The following is a 5,980-nucleotide window of genomic DNA, read 5'->3' on the forward strand; positions in this document are numbered from 1 at the left end:
TCTCACGATGTTCGACCGTAACCCTTATTTGTTGTCTCTGTATTTTCATTGAGCATTATCTTAGTATTACTCCTATTTTTTTCTAGTCCTACATTTCTGCTTTATCTATTTCTCTCATGATTTAATATACAGAACTATGTCATCTGCAAATTTTAAGTTGTTAAGGTATTCCCTACTAATGGCCATTCTTACATTTTCCCAATCTAAATTCTTAAAAACTTCTAGGCAAGATGATGAAAAATGGGGAGAGATGGATTTTAATCGTCAAACTCCTATCTCAATCAGAATTTTCTCTTTATCCTTGTGAATTCATAGGATTGCTGTACATCCTGAATAGATATCTTCAAGCGTTATAACATAATGATCATCTATTCTTTGTATTTCAGGGGCTTTCATTGCTGCTGATGTTTTGAAAGAATAATCCTTCTAATAGTCTATAAATGCCAGAAATAGTGGTTTTTCATACTCTGTGGAATTCTCCATTAGCTGGATAATTATGATCAGTTGTTGAATAACCGCTTCTAAAGCCTACCTACTCTCTTGCTTGATTAAAATCTAGCTGTCTTTCTATTCAACCTAATATGATGTTGACAAATACTTTATACACTATTGAGAGTAAAGTTATTGGGCAGTAATTTTCAGGTCTTATATCTAACTCTGAATTACTAAAATGATAATAGTTTTGCAGCATCATAATCATCATCAGCCGTTACTAGTCTGCTGCAGAACAAAAGCTTCAGACATGTCCTTCCACTTACGTCTATTTATGGTCTTTCTGTGCCAGTCCATGACTTCAAACTTTCTTACGTCAATCCATCGTGTTCTCTTTCTTCCCCTGCTTGTTTTATAATCTGTAGGGACCCATTCTGTTATTCTTAATATCCATCTCTTGTTTGTCATTCTCATTATATGTCCTGCCCATGTCCTTATTTTTCTTACATGTTAGAATATCCTCTACCTTAGTTTGCTCGTGGATCCAAGTTGCTCTTTTTTCTGTGTCTTGGTGTTATTCCCCTCTTTATTCTTTCCATAACTCTTTGAGTTGTAACTAGCTAATGTTCTAAGGCTTTAGTAAGGCTCCAAGTTCCTGATGTATAAGTTAATACTGTTATGACCATCTCATTAAATAATTTTTTTTTTTTTTTTTTTTTTTTTTGAGAAAGGGGACTTTTACTTTCATAATCTCATTTCGTTTACCAAGTACTCTCCATCCCATGCTTATCCTTCTTTTAATTTCGGCATAACACCCTGTGGATACACTCACTGCTTTTCCTAAGTACGTATACATATTAACAATCGCTAGAGCTCGTCCATAACTCTTATTTCTTGTCTCTGCATTTTCATTGAACATTATCATAGTTTTTCTCATATTCATATTCAGTCCTATATTTCTACTTTCTCTACTCCAATCTTTTATTATCTTTATTAATTCTTCCCATGATTCACTAAACGCAACAATGTCATCTTCAAATCTTAGGCTGTTAAGGTATTCCCCATTAATATTAATCCCTACATTTTCCCCATTCTAAAATCTTATAACTTCTAGGCATGCTGTGAATAATTTAGGAGAGATGGGGGTCTCCTGTTCCGCTCCTTTTTTCAATCGGAATTTTCTTATCAACCTTATGTAATTATAGGATTGCTTTATTTCCAGTATATTTATCTTCAAGTGTTCCAACATAAGATTCTTATATTCATTGTTTTTGAAGGACTTTCATTACTGCTAAGCTTTTGACCGAATCAAAGGTTTTCTCATCGTCTATAAAAGCCATGTATCGTGGTTTGTCATAGTCTGTTGAGTTTTCCATTAGCTACTTAATTAGCCTACTTAGATATGGTCAGTTGTTGAATACCCACTTCTCAAGCCTGCCTGCTCTCTTGGTCGATTAAAGTCTAGCTGTCTTTCTATTCGGCCTAATATGATCCTTGTAAATATCTTATATATTACGGAGAGTAAACTCATAGGGTAATAATTTTTCGGGTATTTTGTGTCTCCCTATTTTGTGAATTAGTATACTGATAGTTTCTCCCAGCTGTAGGTATATAGCATTCATACCAACATTTGGTTTAGAGTTCAGCCAGTTTTACTAGTGAAAAATCTCCTTCATCAATTTTTATATCAAGTGTTAGGCCATCTTCTCCAGCTGCTTTGTCTCTTTTCATGCCTTTTAATGATTACTTCACTCCTCTTACTGTTATATTTGATATCGGCTCATATGTTTCATCATTTCTATTGGAGAAGTCATTTCTTATATCACTATTGTATAGCATTGACTAGAAATCCTTTGCAATTTTTATCACGCCACATCAATTCTGGACAATACTTCAACTTTTATCCTTTAAATCAAACATCTGTAGGCACCCTGTTCGAAGTCTTCTTTTTCATCAATGACCCTTCTTCCGTTGTTTAGCATTTCCTCAATTTTGGTCTGATTGTGTTTACGAATATCTTGGGTTTTTAGTTAGTTTATTGCTTTAGAACTATCCACCTGCTCGAGCACTGGATCAATAGCTACGTCACTGGCATCAGTGGAGAGAAGGAGAGGGTTATGGGTTATGTTGCATGGGAAAAGTGAGTGCAGCACCAGTTGATATGGTATTCTTTGCATTGGAGAAGGTTGCTTCTTGAAGCAGACCCCATTTTAGGTCTTTTGTCTTGCCCTTGAGAGAGACGTAGAGGGGAACAAGAGTAGTGGTAATGGCTGGCAGGAAATGCTGATAATATTTGATCATGTCCAAGAATTCTTGCAGTGCTTTAACAGTCGAGGTTGTGGGGAAGTTCTGAACTACTGCAACCTTCTCAGGGAGGGGGAGGACTCCTTCAGGAGTGATGTTGTTCCCTATGAACGATACATCGTACCGGACTACAAGGCCGTTCTGTTGTAAGTGCTTGAGCACTTTGCGTAGGTGTCGGAGGTGTTCCTCTTTGAAGGGATAGAACACAAGTATTTCGTCGACGTAACATACACAGAAGTGGATGTCCCCTAAGATGCCATCCATGAGGCATTGAAAAGTAGGCCCAGTATTATGAAGGATAAACCAGAAGTAATTAAAGGTGTAAATACCGAAAAGGGTGTTGATGGTGCTCTTGGGGTTGTCTTCGAGGTTCATGGGGCCTAATAATACCCTTCCAAGAGGTTGAGAGTGGAGAACACCTTTTCTCTGTGCAACTAGGAGGTCAAGTCGGCGATGTTTGGGAGGAAGTACTGATTAGGTTCTGTCTAAATGTTCAGGCACCTGTAATCCCCACATGGAGGTAGAGAGCCATCTTTCTTCAAGACCATGTGACAACCTTGGGCTTGAGGCCATTAGGCAAAGGACCATTTCTTCCATTTTGGTGAACGTTTGTTTAATGGTTGCAAACGATCTGGTGCCAAATGACAGAATCTGGCGACCACTGGGGGCCTGTTGTCTTGATATGGTGATAAATACCGTATTTGGTGGGAACCATTGCCGTTTGGCGAAGTTCTTGGTGGAAAATGTTCGGATACAACGTGAGGAGGTGGGTGTAGATATCTGTCAGTGCACTGATGTACAGAGCTAGGTCGGAGGGGACGAGTTGAAGAGGTGAAGACCAGTAAGACTCTGCATTGACTAACTGTAAGTGAGTGACATCAACCAGGAGGTGGAAACGTTATAAAAACTCCGCACCAAGGATTGGCAATGTCAGCAATGATAAACTTCCAATTATATTCGTGCCATGGAGAGTGTCCTTGACAGAAGAGAATGGCAATCACCCGTATCTACCAAAAATCACACGGCCTACCTACACGTTTTTTTTTTTTTTTTTTTTTTTTGCAATGACAGCTGTTCACACATTTCTTCATAGCAGCCCCAAATATGGAGTGGTAGTAGCATAACTGCGGCCGATGGGCATCAGTAAGTTGGTTGGGGCATGAGCGAGTGGTGGGTGGTGGCCGGCATTGTTGCTACTCCGGCATGTCACAGGGTGGCTGTCTGTGTCATAGCACATTCATGTCAACTTTGGTTGATGTTGAATAGGTGACCTCTTCGTCAAAGGACACAGCAATTATGGAGGTCTTGAAGGTGGTGAAGTGGCTCTCCATAAGGGCATCGACTTTGGTCATAAGATCCTTCATGGGCAAAATATCAACATAGGGTATGGCAGTGCGTACTGCCAAAGGGCACAAAGTAGGTCTACCTCAAGAGGAGAGCTGTCTGCGGCAAGTTGCAAGCAAACGATACTGGTCATTTCCCTGGGGCGAGCAAAGGCAAAGAAAATATTTTTTTTTCCATAGATTAGAGAATATATAAGTAAAAATTCGGATTGATTTTTAAAACTTAACCTCTCTCTCTCTCTCTCTCTCTCTCTCTCTCTCTCTCTCTCTCTCTCTCTCTCTCTCTCTCTCTCTCTCTCTCTCTCTATGTATTTAATCGATCAATTCAAGGGGAAACAGTAATAAACTGGTATAGAATGTGTTGGTAAATTTACTCTAATACTCAAATGACAACCATTGCAATTAAATACAATTTATATTTACCGTATATTATTTCACTTTATCATGCTTATGCGCACTGCGAGTTTTGACATATATTTATTTGCAGTAATGTTTCTTAGCATAAGCTCCATAGACAATAATACCCATTTTTTTTTTTTATTCGTTTTCAATCTTTGCGTCCGTACTGTTAATAGATCAGTACTATATCCGCAGTTTCCGTAATCCCTGCGTACTCTCTTCGTGGTAAGATAGACAAAATTCCGTACTTAATTCGTACTGCCTCTCCCCTATTCGCTATGCAGCCATCCGTGAGTATGTGTGATTGGGATATTACGCACATATCTTATTTCATTGGATCTTGAAAATTCCCAAATTTTATTACTTCAAGTTAAACTATAACATTTGACGATAGCTTAATAAAGGAAGAACTGGTGCATGACTCATCACTCTTCATCGCTTGCTACTCGTTGAATGACCTAAAAACTGTTAATTGCAAGCTAGTGATTATTTTTTTTTTTCTTTAAACGACCTGTTTGTTTGATGTTACTATGCGACGAAGTTGATACAATTCGTTGCGGTAAACTTGTGAAATTTTCTTGCAAAATTCTTAGATATTATCAACATGGTGTAAACACGATAGCCAGCATGGAATAGAATTTTAAATTCTCCCTTCCCTAGCACCAGGAAATAAATAATTGGCGTTATGTTTACAAAGATCTGTTGAATCTGACCATATGAATCCGTTTATCTTAATTTTGTGCTTCATACATATAACGTACAATATAATGTATTGAGATTAAATGCAGCAATATTAATCAATCATAAAGAAAGTGCCTACTTTCACTATGAACTACAATGCTGAAAATAGGATGCAACTCAAAATCCATATCCTTTTTCGCAGGAAGTCTGGGGAAAGAAACCTGTTGATCAGCCTAAACGAAGCTTCCGATTACGCCTACCGTTTACGGGCAAGCCCAATCTAAAAGGACTCCGTCGCCTAGGACTTAGGGATGAAGTCTCCATAATATATTTGGATGGTAAGTTTTACCTGAGAGGTGTCACATGTGGCGAAAGACGCTTGTGCTGAATAAGGTTCAGGTAGAAGCCGGGCCTCTTTCCCCCTTAGAACTTGGGTCTTACACAAGATTCAACTTCTGAAAGGGTGGTGGGCGGCTTTGTTGTGTTTTAAGCAAAATGCAATATTTTACCAATTTTGAATTTATATTCCTGATTACCACAGTACACTCTGCCCTGTTTGGGCAAAATTTAGGTACAAAAGTAGAATGGTAAATACTTTTAATAACAAAATAGGATTTAAAACTTCTGTACAAATAGTATTCACGAGTCGATATGTTTGTAATTTGAAAAAACAAATTTAGATAAATAGTAAAAAGTGCAATTATGAACGAATGTTAATTAAAAAATGTATTCATATGAATATATTAAGAATTATATACAATATTATAAATTGTAAAAATTGTAAATGTATATTTCTTGATAAAAGAAAAAGATAAAAACTA

This window comes from Palaemon carinicauda, chromosome 37, assembly GCF_036898095.1.
Source record: "Palaemon carinicauda isolate YSFRI2023 chromosome 37, ASM3689809v2, whole genome shotgun sequence".
Taxonomy (NCBI): domain Eukaryota; kingdom Metazoa; phylum Arthropoda; class Malacostraca; order Decapoda; family Palaemonidae; genus Palaemon; species Palaemon carinicauda.